Source organism: Trachurus japonicus, chromosome 22 (genome assembly GCF_045865225.1).
Source record: "Trachurus japonicus isolate A0001 chromosome 22, Traja_1.0".
Classification (NCBI taxonomy): Eukaryota; Metazoa; Chordata; class Actinopteri; order Carangiformes; family Carangidae; genus Trachurus; species Trachurus japonicus.
In genome coordinates, this window is record NC_140928.1 from 1,327,177 (window position 1) to 1,350,732 (window position 23,556).

The following is a 23,556-nucleotide window of genomic DNA, read 5'->3' on the forward strand; positions in this document are numbered from 1 at the left end:
ATAATGAGCGAAATATCATTCTAGGGTGAACTATCCCTTTAAGGGATTAAGAAATAATGTGAGCGGCATCACTCAAAATAAAAATAAAACAAGTCATCAAGAATAAAGGAATATCCCAAAACTGAGGTTCACATCCCTCGTTCCACTCAACCAAGGGAGCTGAGGCTACGGTGCTGTTTCTGATTCTGTCTCCTAATAACAATATACAACATCAGACAATAAGGATACCGTACCAACACAAAGATTGTGAGTAATTACAATACTCCAGAGAAAACTTACTCGAAGAGCCACAAATATGCTGGAGATGGAGATGCACACAGGTTAACACAAACACACAGCTTACAGGTACCAACCGTCCCTTTTATTCCCTGCTCCCTCCACAAGAAGACTGGCCACTAGATGGCAGTCATTTCATTCACAGCATTTACAGGCAGAAGGGGAGATGAGCAGACAGGACTCAGAGGAAGGCTGAGGTGGCAGCTCACAACTATGTACTGTCATTTACAATATATATATAAATATATAAAAACATCTAAACTACGATAACTCTTTTGGGCATTACTTATAAAATAAATTAAAGCTAAATATGCTGGCGTCATAAATAGGTGATGATTCAAATAGCTGGCTAATATGGCGAATTGGTGTATTTTGAGAGAAGCAGTTTTACAAACAGACCACAAACAGATCATATCGCCTACCCGCCCCTACGGAGCGCTAAAAAAAGAAAACAAAGGCACCCAAAGCGGCATCCGTCACGTGATTGGCCACAGTCTAGCTGTCTCTGTGGTATATTTTTGATGTCGATGCTGATGAAAAGATTACCACTCTGACACGTCTTCTTTGTAGATGGTAAAAAAGAAGTTTATTACAAAAAAGATGTAGTGTCAAAAAGCCTCTGGAGCCAATTATGAGACTTCTGGGTCTTGGCCAAAAGGCCTGACCTTATATAGTATGTTCTCTAAAACTCCACCTCTCTAAACAGAAGGAATGATTATTTAATCAATAAGAGTCAGCTGCCACACTGAGTGGTCCAGTAGCTGACGTCATCAGTTACTTTGGACCTCCTTTTCAGACAATGGTATTTATGTACCTTGAACTGTTTGTTTATCTGCAACTGTCATGCACTCAAGGCTCAGTCATTCTGACAGTAGGTGTCCAGCATGTGTGATAACGTCCACCCTCACAATTAAGCCTCAGGGTAAATTACTTAACAACATAGGAGGTAGAAAATACACTACATCTCCCTATTGGCTGGCGTAACACAATATATTACAGTAAACGCAGGGCAGGTGAGCTTTGAGTCTGAGCAGGCTCTTTGACTTGTGAGCACATGTGTTCTGAGTGCGCACAGGGCACATTTGAATGCGAGCAAAATTTTTGTGTGCAAGAAGGAGAAATGTGAGCACAGGCATGTGATTTTTGAGTTCGAGCACACATTTTGAAAGAAAGCAGCAGACATTTAAGTGCGAGCACAAAATGTGAGCGCGAGGAGAAAAAATCTGAGCACGTGAAGGAGCTGTGTGAATGAAAACATGCTCTCAAACTGAAAATCTATGCACTTGATTAAAGGGGACCTATTATGCTTTTCCAGCTTTTCAGACTTTTATATATGTTTAAAATGTTGGATAATGGTTCTAGAGGCCGTGGAAGTGTCATATCCTGAGGTTAATGCATTTGGAGGTAAACCCTGCTAGATAATTGGGATTTCTCTGCACACCTGTTACACTCGGTTGCGCTGAGTTTTTTTTGACATGAGCTCGCGTCTACGTCATGGCGTGCCGGACTCCCCTACATGGTCATGCCGAGGTCTCTGCTCCAGCCGGCCCCGCCTCCTCCCATGCTGCTCTGTTGTGCCTGGTGTCACAGCGGAGAGCGGAGCGGACTACTTCCTGCTTCTTCCCTGCATGTTTTAGCGCTGTAGCGTCACTTTACTAAGTTTTATTTAGAAGTTTACGCCGACGTTTCATATAAGTGAAGCTCTACCTGTGTGAGGAGCGACGTACCGCCGGGGCGACGTTGTTCGCCGGACCGACGTAACGCTGGACCGACGGAGCACCGGAGCTCTGGAGCTGCAGCGGCTCCTCACACAGGCAGAGCCCGTCTGCAGGCCTCCTTGGCCGGGCAGGCGTCCGTGCTCATCGCGGACCATCGCTAATAAACATACCCGCAGGTTTTTTAGACGTTTACCGCCGTGTGGTTAGTCTATTTAGCAGAATGTTGGTCTCATTGATGAAATCTTGTGGCAGTTGAATTAGTTTGAATGAAAAGTGAAGCTGTGAGAAGGAGGAGGAGAGGCGCAGTGCTGCGGAGCTCTGTAGTCTATGTGCACAAATCACCACATTTACATCAATAAATAACTGTTTTACAATGAACTGACCATTCTGCATATATTTTTAATTTATTTTATATATTTATTTTTGCATTTTTATATTACATGTTACATGGTTACAGTAGCCTACATGGCAAAGACTACTCTATACCATCTTTGGTTAGGGTGAGACGGTCACGGGCACATTTCATAACACAATGTAGACTGGTCAGGAGATACTGGAGATCTGGCAATTTGCCTACTGCAGATTTAGCTTTTGTTTGCATACTACATTTTGGCCAAATCAGTATAGGTACTAGTAGTAGACATCGTCATGGTAACGCAATGCTGAGGGAGTGGTTCATTTGCATTTAAAGGGAGGGGCCACTGAAACAGACCGTTTTGCAGAGCCCTGTTTTTGAGAGTGCTGTGATGTTTGATCTTTGGGGTATTTTGACTGAAGCACGTCACAGACATGTCTTTAAGACACCCAGGAACTATTTTAGTTGGTGCAAAAAGGAGCATAATAGGTCCCCTTTAAAGAGAGAGGATAATTCTTCCATAGTCCTGCAGGAGGCAGCAGACTCACATACATCACTGCAGGACTTTCACAATAAGAGTCTGTGTGTGTGTGTGTGTGTGTGTGTGTGTGTGTGTGTGTGTGTGTGTGTGTGTGTGTGTGTGTGTGTGTGTGTGTGTGTGTGAGGTAACAGGAAGTGAACACTCAACAGGTTTTTATTGGGTCAGAGCGGCGGCCATGTTGGAGCTTCTTCAGGTTGGAGGTCAAAGGTCAAAGGTCAGTGTGACAGTGTGATCGTTACTTAGCAACAGCTCTGGACCAATCAGAGATGGACTGACACTGATTACTGATTTACTGTAATATCGGACACAGATTTGATGTTTCAGACGAAATGGACCTGGTTACGGAAGCCGAGAACGGCCACGTCCATAATATTTTTTTTATAATCGTTTTCTCGTGATAACGACTTATTATTTCGTTATCTCGAGATAACAAAGTCCGTTTTCTCGTGATAACGAATTAATTTATTTCGTTATCTCGAGATAACAAAGACCGTTTTCTCGTGATAACGAAATAATCATAGAATGTGTCGTTGACATGGTTGCCTAGCAACATGTTTCCCCGGTGCAATCGCTTCTGTTTACGGGGTTAATATAATCAAAGACGGTTTATATAATACATCCATGGTAGCAGCTGGTTAGCCGCTGTATGTTCGTAGCAGGAGGCTACTAAAGCGAGTCTGTTGGAAACACTACACATCTACAGATCTAACGTGACAGAAGAGATGTTTTTCGTGGGATAATTGCCCAAAACCATGTGTAGAACTCAAATCAGTGAGCTGATTAATGTGATCACATCATCCTGATTTCAGCCTTCAAGAGCTGCCACTAACGTTAGTCTGCTCTGAGGAGCTGTCAACAATGAAGTACCGGTAAGTTACACTTAACGTTAGTTTGTTTACTGAGCTGGGTTTATTTAAGGGGCTACAGGTTAGCATAAACACATGAGAGTAGACTACGTTATGGCAGCTCCAGCTAAGGTAATGTTAGCTAGTTGCTGCTCAGATAAAGCTCATGAACACTGCTGTCTTGCCAAATTAACATTAGCCTACATGTCAGTGGTCGCAGGCAACAGGTGTCTGATGGTTCGAGATAAGGTTGTGATTTCTGACAGCAGCAGCAGCCAGTAGCTAACGTTAGCTTAGCTGAAGCAGGATAGATGGGACCACCGGCCGGTAGCCCCTTAAATAAACCCAGCACAGTGACGTTATACAAACTAACGTTAAGTGTAACTTACTGGTAAGTTATTGTTGACAGCTGGTGTGGACAATAATCACACCAGTGAGTAGGCTAGAGTAGAAAAGTTAACTGCCCCATGCTCGAGCTGAACAGTAGCCTTCTGTTGCTAGGCAACCATGTCAACGACACATTCTATGATTATTTCGTTATCACGAGAAAACGGTCTTTGTTATCTCGAGATAACGAAATAAATTAATTCGTTATCACGAGAAAACGGACTTTGTTATCTCGAGATAACGAAATAATAAGTCGTTATCACGAGAAAACGGTAATAAAAAAAATGTATACGGACCTGGCCGTTCTCGGCTTCCGTACCTGGTTCTGTGTCCGTCCTCAGAGAGTTCTGGTCCAGGACTCAGGATCAAGACCTCGCTTGGTCCTGAGTCCAGAGTCCAGAGAGTCCTGAGTCCTGAGAGTCCAGAGAGACTAGAGAGTCTAGAGAGTCCAGAGAGTCCAGAGAGTCCAGAGAGTCTTGAGTCCTGAGAATCCAGAGAGTCCAGAGTCCAGAGAGTCCAGAGAGTCTAGAGAATCCAGAGAGTCCAGAGAGTCTAGAGAGTCCAGAGAGTCTAGAGAGTCCAGAGAGTCTAGAGAGTCTAGAGAGTCTTGAGAGTCCAGAGAGTCTTGAGTCCTAAGAGTCCAGAGAGTCCCGAGAGTCTTGAGTCCTGAGAGTCCAGAGAGTCCAGAGTCCAGAGAGTCCAGAGAGTCTAGAGAATCCAGAGAGTCCAGAGAGTCTAGAGAGTCTAGAGAGTCTAGAGAGTCCAGAGAGTCCTGAGAGTCCAGAGAGTCTAGAGAGTCCTGAGAGTCCAGAGAGTCCTGAGAGTCCAGAGAGTCTAGAGAGTCTAGAGAGTCCAGAGAGTCCAGAGAGTCCTGAGAGTCCAGAGAATCTAGAGAGTCCAGAGAGTCTAGAGAGTCCAGAGAGTCCTGAGAGTCCAGAGAATCTAGAGAGTCTAGAGAGTCTAGAGAGTCCTGAGAGTCCTGAGAGTCCAGAGTCCTGAGAGTCTAGAGAGTCTAGAGAGTCCAGAGAGTCTAGAGAGTCCAGAGAGTCCAGAGAGTCTAGAGAGTCTAGAGAGTCTAGAGAGTCCAGAGAGTCTAGAGAGTCTAGAGAGTCCAGAGAGTCTAGAGAGTCTAGAGAGTCTAGAGAGTCCAGAGAGTCTAGAGAGTCTAGAGAGTCCAGAGAGTCTAGAGAGTCTAGAGAGTCTAGAGAGTCCAGAGAGTCTAGAGAGTCCTGAGAGTCCAGAGTCCTGAGAGTCTAGAGAGTCTAGAGAGTCCAAAGAGTCTAGAGAGTCCAGAGAGTCTAGAGAGTCCAGAGAGTCTAGAGAGTCTAGAGAGTCCAGAGAGTCTAGAGAGTCCAGAGAGTCTAGAGAGTCTAGAGAGTCCAGAGAGTCTAGAGAGTCCTGAGAGTCCAGAGTCCTGAGAGTCTAGAGAGTCTAGAGAGTCCAGAGAGTCTAGAGAATCTAGAGAGTCTAGAGAGTCCAGAGAGTCCAAAGAGTCTAGAGAGTCCAGAGAGTCTAGAGAGTCCAGAGAGTCCAGAGAGTCTAGAGAGTCTAGAGAGTCCAGAGAGTCTAGAGAGTCTAGAGAGTCCAGAGAGTCTAGAGAGTCCAAAGAGTCTAGAGAGTCCAGAGAGTCTAGAGAGTCCAGAGAGTCCAGAGAGTCCAGAGAGTCTAGAGAGTCTAGAGAGTCCTAAGAGTCCAAAGAGACTAGAGAGTCCAGAGAGTCCAGAGAGTCCAGAGAGTCTAGAGAGTCCTGAGAGTCTAGAGAGTCCTGAGAGTCTAGAGAGTCTAGAGAGTCTAGAGAGTCCAGAGAGTCTAGAGAGTCTAGAGAGTCCAGAGAGTCTAGAGAGTCCAGAGAGTCTAGAGAGTCCAGAGAGTCTAGAGAGTCTAGAGAGTCTAGAGAGTCTAGAGAGTCTAGAGAGTCCAGAGAGTCCAGAGAGTCTAGAGAGTCTAGAGAGTCCAGAGAGTCTAGAGAGTCTAGAGAGTCTAGAGAGTCCAGAGAGTCTAGAGAGTCCTGAGAGTCCAGAGTCCTGAGAGTCTAGAGAGTCTAGAGAGTCCAAAGAGTCTAGAGAGTCCAGAGAGTCTAGAGAGTCCAGAGAGTCTAGAGAGTCTAGAGAGTCCAGAGAGTCTAGAGAGTCCAGAGAGTCTAGAGAGTCTAGAGAGTCCAGAGAGTCTAGAGAGTCCTGAGAGTCCAGAGTCCTGAGAGTCTAGAGAGTCTAGAGAGTCCAGAGAGTCTAGAGAATCTAGAGAGTCTAGAGAGTCCAGAGAGTCCAAAGAGTCTAGAGAGTCCAGAGAGTCTAGAGAGTCCAGAGAGTCCAGAGAGTCTAGAGAGTCTAGAGAGTCCAGAGAGTCTAGAGAGTCTAGAGAGTCCAGAGAGTCTAGAGAGTCCAAAGAGTCTAGAGAGTCCAGAGAGTCTAGAGAGTCCAGAGAGTCCAGAGAGTCCAGAGAGTCTAGAGAGTCTAGAGAGTCCTAAGAGTCCAAAGAGACTAGAGAGTCCAGAGAGTCCAGAGAGTCCAGAGAGTCTAGAGAGTCCTGAGAGTCTAGAGAGTCCTGAGAGTCTAGAGAGTCTAGAGAGTCTAGAGAGTCCAGAGAGTCTAGAGAGTCTAGAGAGTCCAGAGAGTCTAGAGAGTCCAGAGAGTCTAGAGAGTCCAGAGAGTCTAGAGAGTCTAGAGAGTCTAGAGAGTCTAGAGAGTCTAGAGAGTCCAGAGAGTCTAGAGAGTCTAGAGAGTCTAGAGAGTCCAGAGAGTCTAGAGAGTCTAGAGAGTCCAGAGAGTCCAGAGAGTCTAGAGAGTCTAGAGAGTCCAGAGAGTCCTGAGAGTCCAGAGTCCTGAGAGTCTAGAGAGTCTAGAGAGTCCAGAGAGTCTAGAGAGTCCAGAGAGTCCAGAGAGTCCAGAGAGTCTAGAGAGTCCAGAGAGTCCAGAGAGTCTAGAGAGTCCTGAGAGTCCAGAGTCTAGAGAGTCCATAGAGTCTAGAGAGTCTAGAGAGTCCAGAGAGTCTAGAGAGTCCAGAGAGTCTAGAGAGTCTAGAGAGTCCAGAGAGTCTAGAGAGTCTAGAGAGTCCAGAGAGTCCAAAGAGTCTAGAGAGTCCAGAGAGTCTAGAGAGTCCAGAGAGTCCAGAGAGTCTAGAGAGTCTAGAGAGTCCAGAGAGTCCAGAGAGTCCAGAGAGTCTAGAGAGTCTAGAGAATCTAGAGAGTCCAGAGAGTCCAGAGAGTCTAGAGAGTCTAGAAAGTCCAGAGAGTCCAGAGAGTCTAGAGAGTCTAGAGAGTCTAGAGAGTCCAGAGAGTCCTGAGAGTCCAGAGAGTCTAGAGAGTCCAGAGAGTCCAGAGAGTCCAGAGAGTCTAGAGAGTCCAGAGAGTCCTGAGAGTCCAGAGAGTCTAGAGAGTCTTGAGAGTCCAGAGAGTCTTTAGAGTCCTAAGTCTTGAGAGTCCAGAGAGTCTAGTGAGTCCTGAGAGTCCAGAGAGTCTAGAGAGTCCAGAGAGTCTAGAGAGTCTAGAGAGTCCAGAGAGTCCAGAGAGTCCTGAGAGTCCAGAGAGTCTAGAGAGTCCAGAGAGTCCAAAGAGTCCTGAGAGTCCAGAGAGTCTAGAGAGTCCAGACAGTCCAGAGAGTCCTGAGAGTCCAGAGAGTCTAGAGAGTCTAGAGAGTCCAGAGAGTCCAGAGAGTCTAGAGAGTCCAGAGAGTCCAGAGAGTCCTGAGAGTCCAGAGAGTCTAGAGAGTCTTGAGAGTCCAGAGAGTCTTTAGAGTCCTAAGTCTTGAGAGTCCAGAGAGTCTAGAGAGTCCTGAGAGTCCAGAGAGTCTAGAGAGTCCAGAGAGTCTAGAGAGTCTAGAGAGTCTAGAGAGTCCAGAGAGTCCAGAGAGTCCTGAGAGTCCAGAGAGTCTAGAGAGTCCAGAGAGTCCAAAGAGTCCTGAGAGTCCAGAGTCCTGAGAGTCCAGAGAGTCTAGAGAGTCCAGAGAGTCCTTAGAGTCCAGAGAGTCTAGAGAGTCTAGAGAGTCCAGAGTCCTGAGAGTCTAGAGAGTCCTGAGAGTCCAGAGAGTCCTGAGAGTCCAGAGAGTCTAGAGAGTCTAGAGAGTCCAGAGAGTCCAGAGAGTCCTGAGAGTCCAGAGAATCTAGAGAGTCCAGAGAGTCTAGAGAGTCCAGAGAGTCTAGAGAGTCCTGAGAGTCCAGAGAGTCCAGAGTCCTGAGAGTCCAGAGAATCTAGAGAGTCCAGAGAGTCTAGAGAGTCCTGAGAGTCTAGAGAGTCCTGAGAGTCCAGAGAGTCCTGAGAGTCCAGAGAGTCTAGAGAGTCCTGAGAGTCCAGAGAGTCCTGAGAGTCCAGAGAGTCTAGAGAGTCTAGAGAGTCCAGAGAGTCCAGAGAGTCCTGAGAGTCCAGAGAATCTAGAGAGTCCAGAGAGTCTAGAGAGTCCAGAGAGTCCTGAGAGTCCAGAGAATCTAGAGAGTCTAGAGAGTCTAGAGAGTCCTGAGAGTCCTGAGTCCTGAGAGTCTAGAGAGTCTAGAGAGTCCAGAGAGTCTAGAGAGTCCAGAGAGTCCAGAGAGTCTAGAGAGTCTAGAGAGTCTAGAGAGTCCAAAGAGTCTAGAGAGTCTAGAGAGTCCAGAGAGTCTAGAGAGTCTAGAGAGTCTAGAGAGTCCAGAGAGTCTAGAGAGTCTAGAGAGTCCAGAGAGTCTAGAGAGTCTAGAGAGTCTAGAGAGTCCAGAGAGTCTAGAGAGTCCTGAGAGTCCAGAGTCCTGAGAGTCTAGAGAGTCTAGAGAGTCCAAAGAGTCTAGAGAGTCCAGAGAGTCTAGAGAGTCCAGAGAGTCTAGAGAGTCTAGAGAGTCTAGAGAGTCTAGAGAGTCCAGAGAGTCTAGAGAGTCCAGAGAGTCTAGAGAGTCTAGAGAGTCCAGAGAGTCTAGAGAGTCCTGAGAGTCCAGAGTCCTGAGAGTCTAGAGAGTCTAGAGAGTCCAGAGAGTCTAGAGAATCTAGAGAGTCTAGAGAGTCCAGAGAGTCCAAAGAGTCTAGAGAGTCCAGAGAGTCTAGAGAGTCCAGAGAGTCCAGAGAGTCTAGAGAGTCTAGAGAGTCCAGAGAGTCTAGAGAGTCTAGAGAGTCCAGAGAGTCTAGAGAGTCCAAAGAGTCTAGAGAGTCCAGAGAGTCCAGAGAGTCTAGAGAGTCCAGAGAGTCCAGAGAGTCCAGAGAGTCTAGAGAGTCTAGAGAGTCCTAAGAGTCCAAAGAGACTAGAGAGTCCAGAGAGTCCAGAGAGTCCAGAGAGTCTAGAGAGTCCTGAGAGTCTAGAGAGTCCTGAGAGTCTAGAGAGTCTAGAGAGTCTAGAGAGTCCAGAGAGTCTAGAGAGTCTAGAGAGTCCAGAGAGTCTAGAGAGTCCAGAGAGTCTAGAGAGTCCAGAGAGTCTAGAGAGTCTAGAGAGTCCAGAGAGTCTAGAGAGTCTAGAGAGTCTAGAGAGTCTAGAGAGTCCAGAGAGTCTAGAGAGTCTAGAGAGTCTAGAGAGTCCAGAGAGTCTAGAGAGTCTAGAGAGTCCAGAGAGTCTAGAGAGTCTAGAGAGTCTAGAGAGTCCAGAGAGTCTAGAGAGTCCTGAGAGTCCAGAGTCCTGAGAGTCTAGAGAGTCTAGAGAGTCCAGAGAGTCTAGAGAGTCCAGAGAGTCCAGAGAGTCCAGAGAGTCTAGAGAGTCCAGAGAGTCCAGAGAGTCTAGAGAGTCCTGAGAGTCCAGAGTCTAGAGAGTCCATAGAGTCTAGAGAGTCTAGAGAGTCCAGAGAGTCTAGAGAGTCCAGAGAGTCCAGAGAGTCTAGAGAGTCTAGAGAGTCCAGAGAGTCTAGAGAGTCTAGAGAGTCCAGAGAGTCCAAAGAGTCTAGAGAGTCCAGAGAGTCTAGAGAGTCCAGAGAGTCCAGAGAGTCTAGAGAGTCTAGAGAGTCCAGAGAGTCCAGAGAGTCCAGAGAGTCCAGAGAGTCTAGAGAGTCTAGAGAATCTAGAGAGTCCAGAGAGTCCAGAGAGTCTAGAGAGTCTAGAAAGTCCAGAGAGTCCAGAGAGTCTAGAGAGTCTAGAGAGTCTAGAGAGTCCAGAGAGTCCTGAGAGTCCAGAGAGTCTAGAGAGTCCAGAGAGTCTAGAGAGTCCAGAGAGTCCTGAGAGTCCAGAGAGTCTAGAGAGTCTTGAGAGTCCAGAGAGTCTTTAGAGTCCTAAGTCTTGAGAGTCCAGAGAGTCTAGAGAGTCTAGAGAGTCCAGAGAGTCTAGAGAGTCTAGAGAGTCTAGAGAGTCCAGAGAGTCTAGAGAGTCTAGAGAGTCCAGAGAGTCTAGAGAGTCTAGAGAGTCTAGAGAGTCCAGAGAGTCTAGAGAGTCCTGAGAGTCCAGAGTCCTGAGAGTCTAGAGAGTCTAGAGAGTCCAAAGAGTCTAGAGAGTCCAGAGAGTCTAGAGAGTCCAGAGAGTCTAGAGAGTCTAGAGAGTCTAGAGAGTCTAGAGAGTCCAGAGAGTCTAGAGAGTCCAGAGAGTCTAGAGAGTCTAGAGAGTCCAGAGAGTCTAGAGAGTCCTGAGAGTCCAGAGTCCTGAGAGTCTAGAGAGTCTAGAGAGTCCAGAGAGTCTAGAGAATCTAGAGAGTCTAGAGAGTCCAGAGAGTCCAAAGAGTCTAGAGAGTCCAGAGAGTCTAGAGAGTCCAGAGAGTCCAGAGAGTCTAGAGAGTCTAGAGAGTCCAGAGAGTCTAGAGAGTCTAGAGAGTCCAGAGAGTCTAGAGAGTCCAAAGAGTCTAGAGAGTCCAGAGAGTCCAGAGAGTCTAGAGAGTCCAGAGAGTCCAGAGAGTCCAGAGAGTCTAGAGAGTCTAGAGAGTCCTAAGAGTCCAAAGAGACTAGAGAGTCCAGAGAGTCCAGAGAGTCCAGAGAGTCTAGAGAGTCCTGAGAGTCTAGAGAGTCCTGAGAGTCTAGAGAGTCTAGAGAGTCTAGAGAGTCCAGAGAGTCTAGAGAGTCTAGAGAGTCCAGAGAGTCTAGAGAGTCCAGAGAGTCTAGAGAGTCCAGAGAGTCTAGAGAGTCTAGAGAGTCCAGAGAGTCTAGAGAGTCTAGAGAGTCTAGAGAGTCTAGAGAGTCCAGAGAGTCCAGAGAGTCTAGAGAGTCTAGAGAGTCCAGAGAGTCTAGAGAGTCTAGAGAGTCCAGAGAGTCTAGAGAGTCTAGAGAGTCTAGAGAGTCCAGAGAGTCTAGAGAGTCCTGAGAGTCCAGAGTCCTGAGAGTCTAGAGAGTCTAGAGAGTCCAGAGAGTCTAGAGAGTCCAGAGAGTCCAGAGAGTCCAGAGAGTCTAGAGAGTCCAGAGAGTCCAGAGAGTCTAGAGAGTCCTGAGAGTCCAGAGTCTAGAGAGTCCATAGAGTCTAGAGAGTCTAGAGAGTCCAGAGAGTCTAGAGAGTCCAGAGAGTCCAGAGAGTCTAGAGAGTCTAGAGAGTCCAGAGAGTCTAGAGAGTCTAGAGAGTCCAGAGAGTCCAAAGAGTCTAGAGAGTCCAGAGAGTCTAGAGAGTCCAGAGAGTCCAGAGAGTCTAGAGAGTCTAGAGAGTCCAGAGAGTCCAGAGAGTCCAGAGAGTCCAGAGAGTCTAGAGAGTCTAGAGAATCTAGAGAGTCCAGAGAGTCCAGAGAGTCTAGAGAGTCTAGAAAGTCCAGAGAGTCCAGAGAGTCTAGAGAGTCTAGAGAGTCTAGAGAGTCCAGAGAGTCCTGAGAGTCCAGAGAGTCTAGAGAGTCCAGAGAGTCTAGAGAGTCCAGAGAGTCCTGAGAGTCCAGAGAGTCTAGAGAGTCTTGAGAGTCCAGAGAGTCTTTAGAGTCCTAAGTCTTGAGAGTCCAGAGAGTCTAGTGAGTCCTGAGAGTCCAGAGAGTCTAGAGAGTCCAGAGAGTCTAGAGAGTCTAGAGAGTCCAGAGAGTCCAGAGAGTCCTGAGAGTCCAGAGAGTCTAGAGAGTCCAGAGAGTCCAAAGAGTCCTGAGAGTCCAGAGTCCTGAGAGTCCAGAGAGTCTAGAGAGTCCAGACAGTCCAGAGAGTCCTGAGAGTCCAGAGAGTCTAGAGAGTCTAGAGAGTCCAGAGAGTCCAGAGAGTCTAGAGAGTCCAGAGAGTCCAGAGAGTCCAGAGAGTCCTGAGAGTCCAGAGAGTCTAGAGAGTCTTGAGAGTCCAGAGAGTCTTTAGAGTCCTAAGTCTTGAGAGTCCAGAGAGTCTAGAGAGTCCTGAGAGTCCAGAGAGTCCAGAGAGTCTAGAGAGTCTAGAGAGTCTAGAGAGTCCAGAGAGTCCAGAGAGTCCTGAGAGTCCAGAGAGTCTAGAGAGTCCAGAGAGTCCAAAGAGTCCTGAGAGTCCAGAGTCCTGAGAGTCCAGAGAGTCTAGAGAGTCCAGAGAGTCCTGAGAGTCCAGAGAGTCTAGAGAGTCTAGAGAGTCCAGAGTCCTGAGAGTCTAGAGAGTCCTGAGAGTCCAGAGAGTCCTGAGAGTCCAGAGAGTCTAGAGAGTCTAGAGAGTCCAGAGAGTCCAGAGAGTCCTGAGAGTCCAGAGAATCTAGAGAGTCCAGAGAGTCTAGAGAGTCCAGAGAGTCTAGAGAGTCCTGAGAGTCCAGAGAGTCCAGAGTCCTGAGAGTCCAGAGAATCTAGAGAGTCCAGAGAGTCTAGAGAGTCCTGAGAGTCTAGAGAGTCCTGAGAGTCCAGAGAGTCCTGAGAGTCCAGAGAGTCTAGAGAGTCCTGAGAGTCCAGAGAGTCCTGAGAGTCCAGAGAGTCTAGAGAGTCTAGAGAGTCCAGAGAGTCCAGAGAGTCCTGAGAGTCCAGAGAATCTAGAGAGTCCAGAGAGTCTAGAGAGTCCAGAGAGTCCTGAGAGTCCAGAGAATCTAGAGAGTCTAGAGAGTCTAGAGAGTCCTGAGAGTCCTGAGAGTCCAGAGTCCTGAGAGTCTAGAGAGTCTAGAGAGTCCAGAGAGTCTAGAGAGTCCAGAGAGTCCAGAGAGTCTAGAGAGTCTAGAGAGTCTAGAGAGTCCAGAGAGTCTAGAGAGTCTAGAGAGTCCAGAGAGTCTAGAGAGTCTAGAGAGTCTAGAGAGTCCAGAGAGTCTAGAGAGTCTAGAGAGTCCAGAGAGTCTAGAGAGTCTAGAGAGTCTAGAGAGTCCAGAGAGTCTAGAGAGTCCTGAGAGTCCAGAGTCCTGAGAGTCTAGAGAGTCTAGAGAGTCCAAAGAGTCTAGAGAGTCCAGAGAGTCTAGAGAGTCCAGAGAGTCTAGAGAGTCTAGAGAGTCTAGAGAGTCTAGAGAGTCCAGAGAGTCTAGAGAGTCCAGAGAGTCTAGAGAGTCTAGAGAGTCCAGAGAGTCTAGAGAGTCCTGAGAGTCCAGAGTCCTGAGAGTCTAGAGAGTCTAGAGAGTCCAGAGAGTCTAGAGAATCTAGAGAGTCTAGAGAGTCCAGAGAGTCCAAAGAGTCTAGAGAGTCCAGAGAGTCTAGAGAGTCCAGAGAGTCCAGAGAGTCTAGAGAGTCTAGAGAGTCCAGAGAGTCTAGAGAGTCCAGAGAGTCTAGAGAGTCTAGAGAGTCCAGAGAGTCTAGAGAGTCCAAAGAGTCTAGAGAGTCCAGAGAGTCCAGAGAGTCTAGAGAGTCCAGAGAGTCCAGAGAGTCCAGAGAGTCTAGAGAGTCCTAAGAGTCCAAAGAGACTAGAGAGTCTAGAGAGTCCAGAGAGTCCAGAGAGTCCAGAGAGTCCTGAGAGTCTAGAGAGTCCTGAGAGTCTAGAGAGTCCTGAGAGTCTAGAGAGTCTAGAGAGTCTAGAGAGTCCAGAGAGTCTAGAGAGTCTAGAGAGTCCAGAGAGTCTAGAGAGTCTAGAGAGTCTAGAGAGTCCAGAGAGTCTAGAGAGTCTAGAGAGTCTAGAGAGTCCAGAGAGTCTAGAGAGTCTAGAGAGTCCAGAGAGTCTAGAGAGTCTAGAGAGTCCAGAGAGTCTAGAGAGTCCAGAGAGTCTAGAGAGTCCAGAGAGTCTAGAGAGTCTAGAGAGTCTAGAGAGTCCAGAGAGTCTAGAGAGTCCAGAGAGTCCAGAGAGTCCAGAGAGTCTAGAGAGTCCAGAGAGTCCAGAGAGTCTAGAGAGTCCTGAGAGTCCAGAGTCTAGAGAGTCCATAGAGTCTAGAGAGTCTAGAGAGTCCAGAGAGTCTAGAGAGTCCAGAGAGTCCAGAGAGTCTAGAGAGTCTAGAGAGTCCAGAGAGTCTAGAGAGTCTAGAGAGTCCAGAGAGTCCAAAGAGTCTAGAGAGTCCAGAGAGTCTAGAGAGTCCAGAGAGTCCAGAGAGTCTAGAGAGTCTAGAGAGTCCAGAGAGTCCAGAGAGTCCAGAGAGTCTAGAGAGTCTAGAGAATCTAGAGAGTCCAGAGAGTCCAGAGAGTCCAGAGAGTCCAGAGAGTCTAGAGAGTCTAGAGAGTCTAGAGAGTCTAGAGAGTCCTGAGAGTCTAGAGAGTCCTGAGAGTCTAGAGAGTCCTGAGAGTCTAGAGAGTCCAGAGAGTCCAGAGAGTCCTGAGAGTCTAGAGAGTCCTGAGAGTCTAGAGAGTCCTGAGAGTCTAGAGAGTCTAGAGAGTCCAGAGTCCAAAAATTTTTGTGATTTTAAAATGTGAGTGGAGCATTCTGGTGTACTCTGAGAAGAGGGGGGGGGGTCCACTATGGTCAAGATTTACAAAACTGAAAGGTAGTCTTATGAATACAAAAAAAAAGAAATAAGAACGGAACATTTTAGAAAAGAACGGCGGATTTTTGTGCTACTGCAGATAATTTTGTCAACTTGTACCTAATATACACATTTTTTGAGTATATTAAAATCTGCTTTCTCAACTTCTAAAATTTGAATTTAAGGGGGCAAGACATTTATTTGAGGGGGTGCTGCCCCCTCTTGCCCCTGCGTAGAGCCGGCCCTGGTCCAGACCTTCACCTCCAGGTTCAGGTCTGAGTGAAGGTACAAACAGCTGTTGGAGGAGGAGGAGGAGGAGGAAGAGGAGGAAGAGGAGGAGAGAGGAGCCTGTCCTACACCTGTCCATCAAGTCTCATCAGGTACAAGGAGCAGGTGTGTGTGTTGTTGTTGCTGCGCGTCACTCAGGATTCGCGGGAAAACCAGCGTCAGTCAGCGGCTCGTGAGGTTCCGCTTCACGTTCGATCAGCTGCGGCTCGTGAGGCTGAGACCGGAAGTCATCCCAGACGTCCCTACCAAAATAAAAGCCTGCACGGAGGAAAGTTCTGCTTTCACTGACGGATTATGTAACTAAACTCAACTCAACTAAACTAAATGTGTAATAACATCTTCTGTTTGAGTCTTTACATTGGACACGTTGAAGAAAAACAAACTACAACAAACAAATGTAGCCTAACTGAATATTCACAAACATAGGCCTATAAAAACTTTATTTTTTCCGACAGTTTTCTTTACTTTATTGCCCTTAAACATCTGTGTGCTATATAGATATACGATGTACGGTGGTATATGTAGCCTATGATTTAAAGTGGTGTATGTATATATGTCAATTATGTAGCTGTGAATTTGATTTAATGTGGGCATATTGTAAAAAGGGCGGGGGGGATGAAATAATAAAAACTTGATCACAAAAAAACATCTGTGTGTGCTGACATGTCAGAGTGTGTTATTATTATTATTATTATGAGGGGAAGCTATGGTGCTTATTTTGATAGCCTGTCTTTTTTTCCTCTCTGTTTTCTTTTTTTTTTTGCTCTGTGGGGAGGTGGGTGGGTGGATATGAGATTGAGAATGTTTGGGGAATGATAAACTGTGGAGGTGGGGAAGGTATTTATTTATTTCTTTATTTCTTGAATGAATTTGGAGCTGTATAAGTTATTCCCTGTCCTGAACTTGTTCTGTGACTTTTTTTTTCTCTTCGAAACTAAATGTATAACCCCCAGGGGCGCCGCTAGGGATTTTGGGCCCCATGAAAAGAATCTTTACAGGGCCCCCAACACAGCGGCGAAATTTTTTGATGCTATTTATATACAATTATGCATTTTAATGGTATTTTTGACTATCATTACCATATTTGTGAAAGAGGAACAACATGACAGTTGACATGTACAGTAGGGGAAGAACTGAACACTCAATGGAATACAATGGAATTCATTTTTCATTTCCCAAAACAGATTCACCTTTGTATTGTTAGTAAAAATGTATTATTATTGCAGGAGCCAGGCGTTGATGTTTCCAAAACAATAAAATTATTGTTACCAGGACTAAGTTAATAACTTGTTGTCATTAGGGCCGCGGGCAATCGCACCGGGCACTGGTCCCAACAGCTATGAAATAGCTGCAGGGACCAGTGCCCGGGCGAAGCCCGGGCACTACTGTTATTGTGTGGATTTTTTCTTCTTATTAGTGTGACTGCTGAAGCAGTCACACTATTGTTCTTCTGTTTGGCCATTTTCTTCCGCCTTTTTACGGTCTTCTTCTAGTCCTTCATACTTTGTGCTATTTCAACAATTCATATATCAAAACGTGCAGCTTTTTTTGAACTTTATCGGCATTACTTTTCTCTTTTTAACTCTTTATACTTTTTAAAATATTTAACTTTTTCTGATTTTTTTCAGCTTTATAATGTGTGTGTATTGCGTCTAACGAGCAGAGCCAGAGTGGTGCCAGAGTGGAGAGAGGCAAAAAAACATTCTAGAGTTTTTCTGGCTAAACTGTCAGCACGGCCACAAATTAAACTCTAGACAAATTATTTTCTCCAGTTTTGTAGCCACACTTGTCTTCTGGCTAAAATTCTGGTCAAAAATGCAAAGAGACTTAGATAATAATTTAAAATATTTTTTAAATGCAGCCAGGGAGCTCTCTGCTCTCATTCAGCTCAATGTATTTTTTTCACAGCAGCAGGAGAAGGAGCTCAACTTTGTAACTTGCTGTTAGGTGCTTTTTAATTAGTGTGACTGCTGAAGCAGTCACACTATTGTTCTTCTGTTTGGCCATTTTCTTCCGCCTTTTTACGGTCTTCTTCTAGTCCTTCATACTTTGTGCTATTTCAACAATTCATATATCAAAACGTGCAGCTTCTTTTGAACTTTATCGGCATTACTTTTCTCTTTTTAACTATTTATACTTTTTCAAATATTTAACTTTTTCTGATTTTTTTCAGCTTTATAATGTGTGTGTGTTGCGTCTAACGAGCAGAGCCAGAGTGGTGTCAGAGTGGAGAGAGGCAAAAAAACATTCTAGAGTTTTTCTGGCTAAACTGTCAGCATGGCCACAAATTAAACTCTAGACAAATTATTTTCTCCAGTTTTGTAGCCACACTTGTCTTCTGGCTAAAATTCTGGTCAAAAATGCAAAGAGACTTAGATAATAATTTAAAATATTTTTTAAATGCAGCCAGGGAGCTCTCTGCTCTCATTAAGCTCAATGCATTTTTTTCACATCAGCAGGAGAAGGAGCTCAACTTTGTAACTTGCTGTTAAGTGCTTTTTAATTCATTTTAATTCACCAAAAAATAGTCACAGGTCACAAAAAAGTCCTCTTCTTACTAGGTGTGGCTAATTTATATTAATTTATTTTTGTTTTAAGCATCATTGAAAAATCTCACATTCATCAAAGTCTCAACCTCTCTTCTTGACAACTCCTCTGTAGTGTAGGGGTTAGGGTAACTGCCTGCCAACCCTAAGGTCACTGGTTCGAATCCAAGGGAAGAATTCTTGTTATGTTATGTTGAATTCTGCTCTCCTCCCCCGCCTTCAATTGGTTACAGGTGTTTGTTATCTCCTTGATTACTCATACCAGTTTGCAGCACATCATCACATTACAATGAATGACAACAGTCTTGAAAGCAGTGTGCTCTCTGTAGCCGAGTGGCAGAGTAAAGGTTTAGTGATCATATGGTCACGGGTTCGATTCCTGCCTCAGTCATTTCACATCATTGCTTGACTTTTGATTCCAATTATTCAGCTGTCATTGGACAGTCTTTGATTCCTCATAGTATAAAGCTCATTGTAACTCAGGTTCTCTGTGGCCATATGGTTAGTGTGTTAGGTGTTGTGCTATTTCAACAATTCATATATCAAAACGTGCAGCTTTTTTTGAACTTTATCGGCGTTACTTTTCTCTTTTTAACTATTTATACTTTTTCAAATATTTAACTTTTTCTGCAAATTAAACTCTAGACAAATTATTTTCTCCAGTTTTGTAGCCACACTTGTCTTCTGGCTAAAATTCTGGTCAAAAATGCAAAGAGACTTAGATAATAATTTAAAATATTTTTTAAATGCAGCCAAGGAGCTCTCTGCTCTCATTCAGCCCAATGCTGAGAATTCTCCACAACTCTGTCTGAAACATGCTTATGTCTGTGCTCTCTGTGGCGAAGTGGCAGAGTAAAGGTTTATTGATCATGAGGTCATGGGTTCGATTCCTTACTTTTTTTTTTAAGCAGAAGCCAGTGATCCTCTTATCAAAGGTTTTCTTTACCCCTCACATACTGTCTCTGTCTGTAGCCTAGTGGTTAGCTTGCTGGTCTGGAGACCTGAAGGTTGCTGGTTCAATTCTTGCCTCAACAACAATTATAGTGAATTATTTTCCCAGTTGTCCTCTGTTGACTTCTGATAACTTGCTTCATGTTGAAACTGCTGCTCTCAGCCTGAAATTCACAGAAATTTTCATTCTAAGTCATTCAAGCTTGACTCTCAAGCTTTCTTGATGTTGACAGTGTGCAGATCATTAACAGACAACAGTCTCTGCAACTGTGTGTGCACCGTGGCCTAGAGGCAGAGTGGAAGTCTAATGACCATGAGGGTGTGGGTTCAATTCCGACCTTGGTCAAACATTTGTATGGTGATCACTGCTTGCACTATTTGCTAATTCTGCAACAGCGTTCAGTTGCTATCAGCAGTCACACCATTTCCATTCTTGGAAATGCTTTTTCTAGTTCATTTTAATTCACCAAAAAATAGTCACAGGTCACAAAAAAGTCCTCTTCTTACTTGGTGTGGCTAATTTATACTAATTTATCTTTATTTTAAGAATCATTGAAAAATCTCACATTCATCAAAGTCTCAACCTCTCTTCACCACAACTTCACTGTAGTGTAGGAGTTAGGGTGGCCGTTTGCCAACCCTAAGGTCACTAGTTCGAATCCAAGGGAAGAACTCTTGTTATGTTATGTTGAATTCTGCTCTCCTCCACCGCCTTCAATTGGTTACAGGTGTTTGTTATCTCCTTGATTACTCATACCAGTTTGCAGCACATCATCACATTACAATGAATGACAACAGTCTTGAAAGCAGTGTGCTCTCTGTAGCTGAGTGGCAGAGTAAAGGCTTAATGATCATAAGGTCATGGGTTCGATTCCTACCTCAGTCATTTCACATCATTGCTTGACTTTTGATTCCGATTATTCAGCTGTCATTGGACAGTCTTTGATTCCTGATAGTATAAAGCTCATTGTAACTCAGGTTCTCTGCACATTTACAAGCCTAATGTAACTTGAGTTCAGTGAGCTGGAGCCCAGCCCGAACTCACAAGACGGGCAGGCTTGCAGGCCTAGATGTGGTGTTGCACAGATGTGACAGTGACAGTTTCCTCATCATTAATCCTCATTATTATAGTAAATGAGGTTGCTCTTCAATATATTTCCAAATTTAAATAAAGGTTATAATAATAATTAAACCTGGGCTATCATCCTATCCTTCCTCGTTCATGTTGTGAGGACAGGACAAAGTCTCTTGGACATGAGAGGTGGGCAGGTGCTTCTCTTGCACTCCTTCACTCACCCACTCTTGATTGGCATATAAATGAATGTTAAATGAAAATAAAAACTAGTTTGGAAATAATACATACCGTACATGCAAAAATGCGAAATTTAAATAATATAGGTTAATATAAAGTATTTTCTATTCTATAGTGACTACAGCTGGCCAAAATTGGCCCCCAGCTTATCATGCCACACCTGTCATGTCTTAGATGTTATGAGTATTTCATGATACAATGTAGCCTAATAGTCTATATTGTTGTGTCTAGGGGTGTCCTCAACTCAGAATTGTGTTTATGCTGAATAGAAACTTCAAGTATTCATTGTGTGACCATGATATGATTACTTGTTTTGCAAAACATCAACAAGACATTATAACATCTGAACTGTTTATGATAGAGACGAGCTGTAAACATCATCTGAATTGTGAGATTATCTACTTTCCCAGGCTCCTTGAGTCGTGCCTCTATGACAAGGGACCGGGTGCGTGTAATCATGTGGTGCAGGAACAGATGCAGAAATTTTTCTGGTCTTCCATTTTTTTTAACAGATTGGCTATTTTACAATATACAGTCTGTCACAAAAGTTCTTCATATGGCTCAGAGTTGAAAGGCTTGGCAGCTCGGTGTAGCTGTCAAGGTATAATAGGTATAGCTCACCTGGTAGAGCAGCTTGCACTGTGAGCAAGGACTATGCTCCAGTCTGGGATCAAATCCCAGTGGAGAGTTTTACACTAAATGCGCTGAATCTGTAATTATACAATGTCCAGCTGTCAGCAACCGGGGGGTGGGGTGCGAGGAGGTGGCTGGGCGGGTGCAAAACAGTGCAGTCTCCGCCCACCCCCCAGAGGTGAATTGCTAATGTGCATGGCTAATGAGCTGGTTTTAAAATGGCCGAAAAGGGTCGGGGGAGTGAGACTTTAAGCATCATTGAAAAATCTCACATTCATCAAAGTCTCAACCTCTACTTCATTGGAAGTGTTGGAATGGCCTAGTGGATAAGGTTCCTGCCAACTAATCACAAGGTCACAGGTTCAAATCCCACCTGAGCAGTCTTGTTAGTGTCAGCCACTTTGACCTTTAACCAATACCACTTGGTCTGGTCACAAGATCAAACTTGATAATGCATATGCGCCCCCACCTATTCTCTTTACCTCTTTCAATCTTGGTTTATGTTAACATGTTTCTTGTTTATACCACTGCACTAAGATTGATTTGCACTGGAACTACAGCTTTGGGCTAGTTAACTTCAGAGTGAGACAGAGTGCAGTTCATCAACAGACAACAGTCTCTGCAACTGTGTATACACTGGCCTAGAGGCAGAGTGAAAGTCTGCTGATCATGAGGTTGTGGGTTCGATACCTACCTTGGGCAACCATTTGTATGGTGATCACTGCTTGCACTATTTGCTAATTCTGCAACAGCGTTCAGCTGCTTTCAGCAGTCACACGCATTTCCATCAGGAAATGATACTTTATCTAGTTAGTGTGACTGCTGAAGCAGTCACACTATTGTTCTTCTGTTTGGCCATTTTCTTCCGCCTTTTTACGGTCTTCTTCTAGTCCTTCATACTTTGTGCTATTTCAACAATTCATATATCAAAACGTGCAGCTTTTTTTGAACTTTATCGGCATTACTTTTCTCTTTTTAACTATTTATACTTTTTCAAATATTTAACTTTTTCTGATTTTTTTCAGCTTTATAATGTGTGTGTATTGCGTCTAACGAGCAGACCTAGAGTGGTGTCAGAGTGGATAGAGGCAAAAAAACATTCTAGAGTTTTTCTGGCTAAACTGTCAGCACGGCCACAAATTAAACTCTAGACAAATTATTTTCTCCAGTTTTGTAGCCACACTTGTCTTCTGGCTAAAATTCTGGTCAAAAATGCAAAGAGACTTAGATAATAATTTAAAATATTTTTTAAATGCAGCCAGGGAGCTCTCTGCTCCCATCCAGCTCAATGCATTTTTTTCACATCAGCAGGAGAAGGAGCTCAACTTTGTAACTTGCCGTTAAGTGCTTTTTAATTCATTTTAATTCACCAAAAAATAGTCACAGGTCACAAAAAAGTCCTCTTCTTACTTGGTGTGGCTAATCTATATAAATTTCTCCTTATTTTAAGCATCATTGAAAAATCTCACATTCATCAAAGTCTCAACCTCTCTTCTTGACAACTCCACTGTAGTGTAGGGGTTAGGGTGGCTGTTTGCCAACCCTAAGGTCACTGGTTCGAATCCAAGGGAAGAACTCTTGTTATGTTATGTTGAATTCTGCTCTCCTCCCCCGCCTTCAATTGGTTACAGGTGTTTGTTATCTCCTTGACTACTCGTACCAGTTTGCAGCACATCATCACATTACAATTAATGACAACAGTCTTGAAAGCAGTGTGCTCTCTGTAGCTGAGTGGCAGAGTAAAGGTTTAGTGATCATATGGTTATGGGTTCGATTCCTGCCTCAGTCATATCACATCATTGTTTGACTTTTGATTCCAATTATTCAGCTGTCATTGGACAGTCTTTGATTCCTCATGGTATAAAGCTCATTGTAACTCAGGTTCTCTGTGGCCATATGGTTAGTGTGTTAGGTGTTGTGCTATTTCAACAATTCATATATCAAAACGTGCAGCTTTTTTTGAACTTTATCGGCATTACTTTTCTCTTTTTAACTATTTATACTTTTTAAAATATTTAACTTTTTCTGCAAACTAAACTCTAGACAATTATTTTCTCCAGTTTTGTAGCCACACTTGTCTTCTGGCTAAAATTCTGGTCAAAAATGCAAAGAGACTTAGATAATAATTTAAAATATTTTTTAAATGCAGCCAGGGAGCTCTCTGCACATCATCACATTACAATGGCAACATGCTTATGTCTGTGCTCTCTGTGGCGAAGTGGCAGAGTAAAGGTTTATTGATCATGAGGTCATGGGTTTGATTCCTTACTTTTTTTTTTAAGCAGAAGCCAGTGATCCTCTTATCAAAGGTTTTCTTTACCCCTCACATACCGTCTCTGTCTGTAGCCTAGTGGTTAGCTTGCTGGTCTGGAGACCTGAAGGTTGCTGGTTCAAATCTTGCCTCAACAACAATTATAGTGAATTATTTTCCCAGTTGTCCTCTGTTGACTTCTGATAACTTGCTTCATGTTGAAACTGCTGCTCTCAGCCTGAAATTCACAGACATTTTCATTCTAAGTCATTCAAGCTTGACTCTCAAGCTTTCTTGATGTTGACAGTGTGCAGATCATTAACAGACAACAGTCTCCACAACTGCGTGTGCACTGTGGCCTAGAGGCAGAGTGGAAGTCTAATGACCATGAGGTTGTGGGTTCGATTCCAACCTTGGTCAAACATTTGTATGGTGATCACTGCTTGCACTATTTGCTAATTCTGCAACAGCGTTCAGTTGCTATCAGCAGTCACACCATTTCCATTCTTGGAAATGCTTTTTCTAGTTAGTGTGACTGCTGAAGCAGTCACACTATTGTTCTTCTGTTTGGCCATTTTCTTCCGCCTTTTTACGGTCTTCTTCTAGTCCTTCATACTTTGTGCTATTTCAACAATTCATATATCAAAACGTGCAGCTTTTTTTGAACTTTATCGGCATTACTTTTCTCTTTTTAACTATTTATACTTTTTCAAATATTTAACTTTTTCACAAAAAATCTCACATTCATCAAAGTCTCAACCTCTCTTCTTCACAACTCCACTATAGTGTAGTGGGTAGGGTAACTGCTTGCCAACCCTAAGGTCACTGGTTCGAATCCAAGGGAAGAACTCTTGTTATGTTATGTTGAATTCTGCTCTCCTCCCCC